Below are 12,822 nucleotides of genomic sequence, written 5' to 3'. Positions count from 1 at the left end.
AAAAAAAGATTAATGTATAAAGATCTTGTCTTAAACTGCTCTGTACACTGAACACATGAGTCATCTTACTGGATCCTATATATCAATTTTTGTCAGATTCATAGTTTAAACCTACTAAAGCCAGTAAGATGAATCTATGGGTAAAGATGCCTACCACTAAATACCACTAAGTCTTACAACCTGAGGTCAACTCCCAGGACCCACAGGGTAGAAAGAGAAAGTTGACTCCTGATGGTTGTCATCTGACCTCCACACATGTACCACAGCATGCACATACTTACACATACACAAACATACACACATTTAACTTTTTTAATGTTTTAACCCAATACTAAAAAAATTTCAGGCCCATTCGATGTCACTTGTAAACTGTCCCACACTATATTTACAGAGGAATAAAAATCGCATAAAAAATTACCAAATTAAAGAATAATCAATAATTACAAATTCATTCTTAGACTGTCATTGCTTTGACAAAAAACCAAAAGCTATTACATGAAAATAAAATTACAAACAATATTTCTAATAAATCGTGATGCAAGAGGCCTAAGAATGGGCTGGAAAGATAGATTGATGGTCTAAAGCACTCGCTGCTCCTTCATAGAGTCAGTGCCCATTTCTGAGCACCCACAGTAGACACTGTACAACCATCTGTAACTCCAGTACCAAGGATCCAGTACCTTTTTCTGGATTCTTGTGGCACCCGCACACACAGCATACACTCTCCCATATACACGTACATACACATAAATAAAGATGAATCTGAAAAAAACAGTAGACAGTATTTTTTGCAAATGGAATGTGATATCATATCAAAGGGTAATGTGGAAGACCAAGAGAATTTTTTTATCATAGTTAGGACAGTAACAGGCCCACTGCTTGATGTCAATTTTTTTCTCTGTTACTCATCCTGTTGTTTTATTAACATACCATATCAAAAGGAATGTTAGAGGAAGAGGTCTTTTTGGTCTACAGTTCAATGACATGTCCTTTGTGGGAATCTTTGAGGCAGCTGGTCACGTTGTATAAGGAGGAAAGAAGCAGAGAATAGTGAATATCCGTGCTCAATTTATACAGTCCAGAATTCCATCCAAGGGAAGGGCACCATCCATGTTTATTGTGGTTCTTTCCACCTCAATTACCACAGTCCAGAAATCCTGCATAAAATGCCCAGAGGCTGATCTTCTAGCTGGTTCTAGGCCTCAGCAAGTGGGTAATTGAACTTAACCATCACACCAGGAAAAGCCACACAATTACATTAGAACCTGAACAAGAACTAACAGAACCACAGTTGAGCTGGGGAGGAGGGGTAGCACATCCAGGAGATGGGTGATGAGACACACAATTGAGACTGACATGATGGTGAAAATGAATTACCTACATGGGCAATCCCAATAAAGCTAACTTTCACAATACATTTTGAGATAGTGTGTCCTCAAAGCCCACCTTCAATGACACACCTCCTCCAATGAGACACACTTCCTAATACCTCTCCAACAGTTCCACTAATTAGGCATCTAGTACTCGTTAATATGAACCCATTGGGGTCAAATGTCATTTCAAACACTACGCCCATATCTTCTGGGGTTTCCCTATGTTGATAAGCTCATCATCATAAATCAATGGGTGGAAACATTGGTCTAGAGTCCTCTTGAATTTACCTCTGTCTCCCAAGTGATGGAATTAAAGGTGTGCACCACTACACCCAGTTCTGTGTTCGGTGGTCTTACTAGTTTAAGTAGTTATCAACAAACTAATTAATAAAGAAGTCATGATATTCAAAACAGTGTATATATTACTTATTCATAAAAAACACATCATGCCATTTGCATATCAAACAAATGGAACTGAAGATCATCAAGTTAAGTAAAATAAACAGACTCAGAGAAGCAAGCGCTACATTTTCTCTCATGTACAATCCGGAGAGAATAGACGGGGAAAAAAAGCAGACTTTGAGGGGAGAGGATTGAAGCAGGTGGAGAGAGGAAGACAGATAAGAAAGGATAGTGTAGAAGTGTAATACAATCAAAGTATATTGTATTCATGTGTGAAAGTATCATAATGGTACATACTATTTTATAAAACTATATATACACTAAATAAATGAAAGGCAATCTGAAAAGCTAAAAAGTAATAACACATTTCTAGTGCTCAGATATGCACAAAATTCACACAGATCAGAAAAAGAAAATCTAGTTGGGTGTGGAATCTTACACCTCTAATCCCAGCACTTGGAATGCAGAGACAGGAGGATATTAAATCTGGGGCCCCTCTGAGCTATATAACAAATGCATAACCAGATAAATCTGAAAGCAAGCCCATGTTTCAAAGAACAGGGTTTTAGTAGAAAGAAAAAAGCCAAATACTGTGCTAGGAAGTGCCCACTGACTTACAGGTAAATTTAGCCATCTGGATACTGGGATATTGACTAAAAGTGTAGTATGGCTTGTGGAATCATATCAATACAAAGTAACAGAAAAGACGTTTAAGAGAGGGCATCAATGCACCAAGAGACATGAAATATCCAGTAATAACAGTGAAATCAATATGAAGACCTGCAAGTACTTGCCGCAATGCTTCTGAGTGATTGTGGCAACCTGAGACACTGAACAAATCCTGGAAACATTAGTGATTCTCACAACTGGGAGGTGAGATGGCAGGAGCATTTCTTGTGCAGAGACTAGGGATACTGTTAAATGCCAAATATGGAAATTTCCCTTCCCAGTACCATTCAGTGCTCTCATAAGCACCCTTAAAGTCTTATCATACCCCCCAGTCACTAAACCTTTGACACAAAAATTTTCAGGAAACTTGGGCCATGGGAATAGTCAGTGATCCCATTTTTCCTGCTATATGCATTGTTTATTTCTGTGGTCACCAATCCCTGGTTACCCTGGGCTATCTGATTCACAGAGGTCTCACTGGCAGACTGGTGAAGCCATATCTGAAGGGAATGGCAAAGGTCGTAAAGCCAGCACATCTGCTTGACGAAGATCCAGAAATGTTGAGCCACATGATGGCCACAGTACCACTTTCGGTTTGGATCTCTGTGTGTTGTATGTCTGGGGAAACATTTAATATTTGTATAATTTGGGGATATTGGATTGATGGGAAATTTCTTTTGAATCAGTTATGACTTCTCCAGGAGTACTGCTTCTAAGCCTCTCCAGGAAAGTCCTAAGCATACTACCCATCCCACATTTAGGGAGATATCCTTATCTACTTGAAGGTCTTCCTTACACCTTGGAGGTTACGTAAAGAAGCCGGGGATCTCTTTATAAGTCACGAGATATACTTGAACATCTGCACTGTACTTAGGAACAAGAAAATCAGAACAAAGTAAACTTTAAAAAGTCAACAAGATTCCATGGGCTAGGGGAACTGGTTGCAGATCAGATTGCAAGTCTCTTCCCACTATAGGCTCAGGCGATTACATGACATATAAAGCAACAAAGTGAGATTAGTTGAAGTTACTTCTGCCCTCCACAGGGACTTATATTGATGGACAAAGAATGTTGCAGAAAGATAATAAGAGAATGAGGTATCAGGACCTCATTTTCATAGAAAAGTTAACACATGTAAGGCAACTAGGATGTCATATGACCAAGGAGCAAAAGAATGCCAGGATTAGATATAAAAAATAATGCGATAGAGATATATAATACAAACATTGTATTAAGACAGAAATTCAATAATAAATACAGCAACATTGGCTAAAATTTTTCTTGGGCACTCTGACAATCAAGAGTTAACAATATACTGCTAAGAACTTTGCCCAGACTGGTTCATAGATTTTCTCTCTGTCTAGCATCCTTGAAGTCACAGAGCTGCCAGACTGAGAACAGGCAATCCTATATTTCTAGATTGTTAAAATATGGGTTGTTTGGAGGTGAGGTAACCCACTCCTGATGTTAGGACCAAGGGAGAGCAGTCCCATTACCCAGCATCAGGAGTGTAGTAGAAACCAGAGACCTTGAGCCAGACTGATGACTCTTTGCAATGAACATTGGCAATAAAGACACATGTCCCAGGCAGTTTCCTCTTGCTTGTAACAAAAGGTTGGGCGGAAGAGGGCATGGCCCCAGGTGTGTCTGGGCTGATAGGGTGTGGAATGCTTTACTTAGTGCCACTTCCTTAGCTGTCCTGACTACCTCGGGTAGCCAACTCGTTTCCTTTTGATGGCACAGACAATGCAGCACAGCCAATTTTGGTGAAAGCCATAGGGCCTGCAACAGGCTTAGGATTTCCTGTTTATATTTGATAGTCTTTCCTTCTGCCGCAAGCAAGCCTCTCTCCATGGATATATAGGTAGCAAAAGCTTAGCTGCTATCTGCATAAATGTTAATTCTTTTGTCCTTTCCCAAGTCCAAGGCCTTTACCAGGGCTTTGAGCTTGGCCCTCTGGGCTGATGTGTCAGGGGCAGTGTTTCTGCACAAATCTCCTCAATGTAAGGATCTGATCAGGATGTCCTGCATGGTGCAGTAGACCGTCCATGCCACTCTATCCATCGTCTCCAGGTCGAAGGTTTCCCCCTGCTGGCCATCCAACATTGAGCAAGGGCCAGTCGACTGAGCAGAAGGAGACCCATTTGCTCTTCTGGACCGACACTCTGTTGTTGTTGGCTGTATCCTTAAGGTCCTGCCAGTGAGCAAGAGTTAGATCCAGAGGGGTGGAAGGGTTTTTTCCATCGTAGTAGAGGGAGAGGCGGAACGGCTTAGAATGAACAGAGCAACAAAGACACAGACTCTGATCAAAGCAAACAAGGAACAAGTCCACACCTTGACAATATCCCGGGACAAAGAACAAGATACTTCCTCTGCTCTTGGTGAGAGTAGAAACCAAAACACTCCTGACTGGGAACCGGACTTCCACAAAGATGTTCCTGATCGCTCCCTGCCAGAGTCGACTGAAACCTGACTTCAGCTATCTCGAGGCTTGCAGCAGCCAGTCTCACTGGCTACAACCTCCACACGTTTGAGACTTTCCTCAACCCCTCCAGGATCACTGTCCCAGTGAGGGCCTGGAAAACACTTGGTTTGCTCTCTCTCTCTTTCTCTCTGAGAGTTGCTCTCCCCGGGAGAGCCTTTCCTTCTCTCTGCTGAAGAGCTTAGAGGAATATGTCTATCAGACAGTCAGCACATACAAATATACCTTACTGGTATTAGTACAAACCTCTAGACCTTGGGGTTCCGACAGAGGTCTCCACAGTTCCTGGTGAATGCACTAAATGTTGTGGCCAAGTCGCAACCCCCAGAGAGACCACCAGGATCCAGTCAAGTCCAGAATGAAAAAGCAAGGTTTATTCCGAGTTCTATTCAGGCGGGCTGAGGTCTCCTCCCCTGCTGGTCACAGTGCAGTACAGAGTAAAGCCCCACCCTTAATCATTTGGGGTTCACATTATATAGGTAAAAACTACAAGCAAGGTTCCTGTTACTCTTAAGATAGAGCAGGTGTGTCTTATCTCTAAAGAGCCCCCTCCTCATAGTGGCCATGTCTAGCAAGTACCGGTTATGTCTAGCAGGGCAGCCCTCCCCAGAGCCCTACCCGAATTTCTGCTCCCTGATGGACCACAGAGCTAGGAGTTAACAGGTGGCCTGCTGCCAGGATGCAGGAGCACTTTGTGTTGAGCTAGTGCCCTAGCTAAAAAGCCCTCGATGTCTTGCATTTAAACACAGTGCCCTAATTAGCTATTAAGCAAATAAAAAGTTCCTTAAAATTTTTCATGTCCATAGAGTAACTCAATATCCAATGTCTAGAATCCACGCACAATCTACTGTTCTGCTCCAAAGAGATTAGGTCCCTTCTCAGGCTCCACCCTCTGCAGCACTGACATCAGCTGGCTTCACCCTAAGGCTGTTGCTGTCCCTGGTACTAGCATCTCCAAACCTGATGGGGTCCCTTGATACCATGAGGCTGCCACCAATAGCCACTCTGGGACTCTCTTCTTGGAGACAACCAAGCTTCCACTTGTCTCCATGAGCCCTTCTATCCTGGGACTTCCACTAATACTGAGGCTGCCTCTTCTCCGAGGCCTATCTGGGCCTCTCACAGTGCCAAACCACAGCTGCTCTCCATGACCCCTTCATGCCTTCAAACCACCTGAGAGACTCTTAGACGTTACCAGGTTAGGCTGCTAGCAAGATATGAAACTTTGATGGGCTCTGGAACACAGTTTCTATGCACTGACTCTGAGGAACCACCTCTCCTAAGTGTCTTTGCTTAAGTGATGTTGGCCTCTTCTTAATCACTGCTAATTTCTTAGCTCCAGTTGACCAGCATCTATTGTCCCAGTAAAGCAAAGACTGACTTCACTGTCTCTGTTCTTGTTAATTACAGCTAATTCTTCAGTCCCAGCCCACCATTATTAAGATCTCATCTTTGGTCTTGAAGTAAATCACAAACTCCCTCTGGAACTTCACAAGTTAGGCCTCCACTGTTTGCTTTACTATCAACATTCTTATCTTCCACGCTACCAAAGAAAATGAAATCAAGTTTTGAACTCGTAATGGATTTCAAGACCAAAGTTCCAAGGTCTTTTCACAGTCTTTCTCAAAACAACATGGCAGATCTCTCACTGTAGCCCATGATCCTGTTACCATGTAATTTTGAGGTTTCTATTTCTGTGATGAAACACAATGACCAAAAAATCAGCTGGAGAGGAAAGGGTTTATTTGGCTTACACTTCCATATCTCTGTTTGCTATCAAAGGAAGCCAGGACTTGAATACAAACAGGGCAGGGAAATTGGAAACAGTTGTTTTTTTTTTTTGTTTTTTTTGTTTTTTTTTTTTTTTGGTTTTTCGAGACAGGGTTTCTCTGTGGTTTTGGAGCCTGTCCTGGAACTAGCTCTTGTAGACCAGGCTGGCCTCGAACTCACAGAGATCCGCCTGCCTCTGCCTGAAGAGACCATGGATACCGCTTACTGGTTGCTCCCCATGTCTTGTTCCACTTGCTTCCTTTTAGACCCCAAGACCACCATCCCAAGGCAGGCACCATGCATAAGGGGCTACTCCCTCCCCCATCGATCACTAATTTACACAATGTTGTACAGGGTGCCTGTAGCTCACTCTTAGGAAGGAAATTTTCTTTTTTGGAGGTTCCCTTTTCTCAAATGACTATGACCTTGTCAGTTTGATACAAAAACAAGGTGATACACAGGTTCAAGAAAAATAAACTCTAATGGGTCATGGAATAACTTCTAACCTTGTCAGTATTCTCACAGCTCCTCACACTGGCTAAACCTTAGGCTAAAATGCACCTTTGTTATTACAGATATTCCTGCTTCCTTCAATTGTGGAATCAATGAGAAAAAAATAAAAGCAAGTTTAGTTTCACATTCCTATTCTTAAAAATGCAGGCAATTCATAAAAAAAAAACTGGACCCACTCTTCTATGTGATTGGCTAGCACACTCTGAAGTTGGGACAAAAGTCAAGACAAAGGAGCTACCCAACTTTCTTGTTTCTGCTGCAAACACTCCAGCACAGCTGAGGGCTGTTCCTGTCCTGAGCAGTGAGAGCATCCCCTGGACACAGGGTTTTCTGGTAACTAGGCATTCAGATCTGACTTCTCACCTTCCTCTGTCTCTTCCTAGGGAGGCTGTGAGTAACAAGACATTTAGAGAGGAATCCTCAGAGCTGGGATTCTCAGTTTGGAAGCTAGGGGTCTTTAATTGAAGGCAGGCAGGACTGACTTAAAGATGTTCTTAGGTAATTATTCACGTTTAGATAGACCTAAAGCAAATAACCAAGTTATTTAAAATTTACCCAGTTGCTTTAGATTTGGGTTTTTTTGTTTGTTAGATGAAAATGAGTGTTTCGTTATATATATGTTGTGAATTATAGCTAGAGAATATATGAAAATTGTGGTGTCAATCTTGTTATTGCCCAGTATTCTTTTCTGTCCCTTTCTACCCAGTTCAGCATATTTGTTTTACCATACAGTGGAAGCTAGATTTGGGTGAAGGATGCCCTCTGTAAGATGCTTCTGCTTACTTGCTGGGGAACAATTCTAGGATAGTTTTTGTTTGAAAAATGTTTGTATTTGCTGTACAACAAATTCATGCATCTCTGGAGCATTTTTATCATCTTCACCCACTATTCCTCTCTCTTTTCCCATTCTTATTCTCTCTGGGACTCTTCCTCTTTCCATTGTTGTCCCTATGTTTTCTTGTCTTATTTTTTTTTAATACTCGACTGATTTTAATCAGGATCATTTCCTTGTTCTGTTGTAAGGTTATTTACTTGATCATGTGCTACTTTCTAGTGGTCTATATCTGGAGAAAAATGACTCTCTCTCCTCCTACCAGTCTCTAATCCTAACATAAGGATAAGGCTTCATGTGCACCTGATCTCATTCATGCTGAAATGAGAACAAGCTAAATCTTATGCGTGTCTCCTGTAGGTAACCCCAGAGGCCATGTCATATTTAGAAGACATTATTTTATGCCACTCCCCCAGCTCCAGTCTCTGGCTCTTCTGTGGTGTTTTCTGAACTTGGTTAGGGTGGGAGACTGATAAAGATGTCACTGTTTTATCTAAGAATGAACACTCAACCATTACATATTCTCACCAGGTTTGACCAGTTAGGAGACTGTGCATTAAAACACTACTCAATGCAAAAAAAATGGGAAGTGAGCAAAAACAACAAAACGCTTGTCTGTGCATGGCCGAGAGCATCACTAATCTCTGGTATAGTCCAAAATATTTAGGAAATCTTCCCATTTAGAAAAACAGCAGCAGTAGATGCTGAGGGACATTTTGAATGAAGGAATCCTCTTTAACTTCTTGGTTTTGATTGTGAAGTTGGGGCATTAGTAAAGAAATGTATCTTTTAGTGCTGATTAATATTTCATAGAACCATCTTTTGTTGAGGTCATGCTCTGTGCAAGACATTTAATGCAAATTTTTCTTGTTTATTTTCTTTTTCTTGTTCGGTAGTTCTCGAGAATTTTGTATAATGCATTATATTTGTTTTTTATAACATTTATGTATTCGTTCTCTGTGCCCTCATTAACCAGGGATAGGTGCTCACATGCTAGAGTATGCTTGTGGAGGTCAAAAGACAAAATGTAGAAGACAGTTCTGCCTGCTATGTGAGTCTTGGGATTAAAACTCAGATCATCTGTCATAAAAACAAGTACCATTGCCTGCTCAGTCATTTAGCTGGCCTGAGACAGTTTTAGAGTGTGCATGTGTAGACCAAGACATGGGGACCAAAAGGATTGGAGGCTTTTGTAATAGATCCAAGCAACTTTTGTCTTAGGAACTTTCCCCCAGACTAAACGCAGAGGATCCAGGATCATGATTACACTGATAGATTCAACTACTTTCATTTTCATTCGAGTCCATTCAGCTTTTGTGAGTGACCAACTTTATTACCAAATACTTCATTTCAGTCACCATCACAATAGCTTAAATCTGACACTCCTTCCATCCCCCGCTCCAGCACCCCACCCCTCACTGCCTCCATTAGGTTTAGTGAGGCTGACTGAGAGTTGAACCTGGATGTCTGTCCAGCTTGACAGACAGTAACAAAACTCAGAGGGGACCCTGGCTTTTCAGTAGGACTTGCCTAGCCAGCAGGCCAGGAGCTGAGCAGAACCCCACCACCCTGTAGAGTCATCACTTTTCTGAGTGTGGGGAAGAGGGTCTGCTTCTGTGGCTGTTGTGGACCATGCTCTGCTCTGCTGCTAGCGGTGCTGGGGCTGAGGGCCTGGCCCTGCCAGCAGTCAGGCCATCAGCAGGAAACAGGAACAGTTACCGCCTTAAGGAAACATAAAGTTTAGAAATTTATACAAAAAAAAATGTACATACCAGTTTAGGTATTGAAGCATCTAATCCCATAAAGGTGTATAAAAAATGTATTATGTACTAGCCATGAACTGCTATTGGGCACAATGTTTTGTGACTTATCACAACCTTTACCTTATGATTCTGATGAATGTTATTTTAATTAATGTCTACTTTTGTAAATTTTACCAAAATAAAATCAGTATCTTAAGAGAACCTTGTTGATATAAATAAGATTAATTTTAGATTTGTATCAGTTTAGTGAGGTTTACCTTTAGGAATTTTAATAGCCTTTAACTATAGCTGACTCAATCATACCCATATCCTTTTTTAAAAATCTTCTGCCATACTCTGCATTAAAACAAAACCAATTAAAACTCCTTTCCTTCACCATTTCTAAAAATATATATAAGCATATGCATAACCTTTTAAATATTTATCTCCTACTTCTTCAGTGATGCTTTACTTTTTTTAATATTGTGAAACATGATGTTATAAATAAACAACTTTCAGATGGAAATGGTATTTGTTGCCCTGTCAAACTTCAAAGGATGTGAACTGATTGTGTTTTCGTAGGGTCCTAAGCTTAATCACACCAATTTGACTGAACAGGCCCTAGGAACTGTTACCATAAGTGAGGTTTTGTCTCCCAATACAACAGTCAGAGCTCTGATGGGGACAGAAAACAGAACACACAGGTTCCTTAAACTGGAGATGCACAGCTCGTACCCCAGAAGACAAATAGAATGGCTGTGTGCATTCAAATGAGAAAGTAGTGAATCCTAACTCCAACCGTTTATTGGCCTTAAGAGACTGAAACAAATCTGTGGATGCCATTCTGAGCAGTGACTGTGCTCAGGTCTGAGTTTTTGTTAGCTAAACTAGAACCTCCATTGTCTCTTAGTAGAAACTTTATCTTATCAAGAGTTAATCATAATAGTTTGAGCTGCGACTTGTCATAGGAAAGCCAAACTCAGAGAGGTGGAAGGCAGGGTGATGGGCAAAGCTTCGGGAGAGGGAAATAGGATGATGTTGGTCAAAGGACACAAAGTCTCAGATGTGTAAAATGAACACAGTGGGAGATCAGATGCAGGATTGCAATCATTAAAGATGACATGTGACAATATACATGAAATTCAATAAAATATAGATCCTAAATTTCATAAACATCCTCCTGACTCTTCCTTCTTCCTTCAGTGCCATTAGTTGCTCATAGTCATGGGTCAACTGTTCTCTTCATCTAATGATGAGCACCACCAAGATTTGGCCTCCACCTTTAACGAATATTTTATGAAGTTTAAAGTAGAAAACAAAATCATTCCTCAAGAAATCTTAGCTTCAATTGAGTTAAACTTGTCCAAAGGAAACATGCAGGAGGCAAACTCTTTGATCACTAATGCATTAAAAGAAAGTGATAGCACCCCCACTCAATGTGGTTGTGACTGGAGTGTCTGGAGCAGGGAAGTCCAGCTTCATCAATGCCCTAAGGAGGATTGGTCATGAAGAGGAAGGTGCAGCTAAAACTGGTGTGGTAGAAACTACCATGGAGAGGCATCCCTACACACACCCCAAGATTCCCAATGTGGTTTTTTGGGACCTGCCTGGGATTGGAACCACAAATTTCCCACTCAAAGATTATCTGGAGAAAATGAAATTCAATGAGTATGATTTCTTCATCATTCTTTCTGCCACATGCTTTATGAAAAATGATATAGAACTCACCAAAGCAATCCACAGGATGAAGAAGGATTTCTACTTCGTGAGAACCAAGGTGGACTCTGACTTAAAAAATGAGAAGGAATTTAAACAACAAACCTTTGACAAAGAAAAGGTCCTGCAGCAGATCCGCAGCAGTTGTGTGAGGACCTTTCAGGAGAATAACATTGAGAAACCACCCATCTTCTTGATCTCTAATAAAATCTTTTCTGACTATGATTTCCAAATCCTGATGGACAAGGTGGTGAATGATCTCCCTGTACACAAATGACACAATTTTTATGCTCTCCTTGCCATGCATTACACATGTGGCCATTGAAAGGAAGCAGGAGTTCCTTGAGCAGTTCATTTGGATCCAAGCCTTTGCATTTGGTCGACTAATTATGAATCCTTCACGGACTATCTTAATGGACAACGATGTGGAGAATCTTAGGTACAGCATGAACTACTATCGAGCTATGTTTGGAGTGGATGATGCATCCTTGCAGGGTTTGGCTGAGGACTGGCAAGTGTCGGTGGATCAGCTCAAGGCAAAGATGAAACCTCCTCATGTGTATGAAACCACAAGAGAAGAAACAATACAAGACTTTCAAGACTTTATGAAGAGTTTCGTTTGGCTAAGGGGGATGTATTTCCTAAGAATGTTTATTTTAAAGAATTGTATTACCTTTAATTTTATTTCCTTGATATGGTGAAAGGTGATGGTAATGCTCTTCTCAGAGAGATTTGTGTAAAAAATAACTCGGTTTCTGATTAGGGTGAAATCTTGTAGCTATCAAAAATCAGAATCAATGACAGAAAAATTGGACACTGATATTGCAAAACAACATACTGGGTTATTCAGACCATGGAGGCTTTATCCATACTTAGTGATCATATATCCACATTGACTGTAGCAAGGGGATCAGATATGTGAAAATAATCTAGTGCTAAAACTATCTACTCACTTTGAATAAACCCTCAGATTGAGTCATTGCACTTTTATACAAATTCATTTTATATAAATCAACATCCACTTTAGGTTTAACATTGTGGTGGGTGGTTTTATCGACAGACTCTAGAATCACATGGGAGATGAACCTCTGGACTTGTATTTGGGAAACTATTTTGCTTATGTTAATTGAGGTGCGAAGCGCTGCCCACTGTGGGTGGCCCCATTCCCTAGCTGCTGATCCCTGACTGTGTATATGGAAAGGGTAGCTAACATAGAACACTTGCACTCATGCATTGCTCTCTGCTTTCTTACTGTGGGTGGAGGGGGTCTAGCTGCCCCCAGCTGCTGCTGCGACTCCTCTATAACATTGAATTTCACACTTA

The 12,822-nt window shown here is 41.1% G+C and overlaps 1 pseudogene; it reads left to right on the top strand.

Moving 5' to 3' along the window:
* The first annotated feature begins 11,007 nt into the window (after positions 1 to 11,007).
* LOC142848633 (interferon-inducible GTPase 1-like) lies at positions 11,008 to 12,822 on the top strand (annotated as a pseudogene).

Source organism: Microtus pennsylvanicus, chromosome 4, assembly GCF_037038515.1.
Source record: "Microtus pennsylvanicus isolate mMicPen1 chromosome 4, mMicPen1.hap1, whole genome shotgun sequence".
Taxonomy (NCBI): Eukaryota; Metazoa; Chordata; class Mammalia; order Rodentia; family Cricetidae; genus Microtus; species Microtus pennsylvanicus.
The sequence above is the reverse complement of the archived record's forward strand: the minus strand, read 5'-3'. Positions and strand labels throughout refer to the sequence as shown.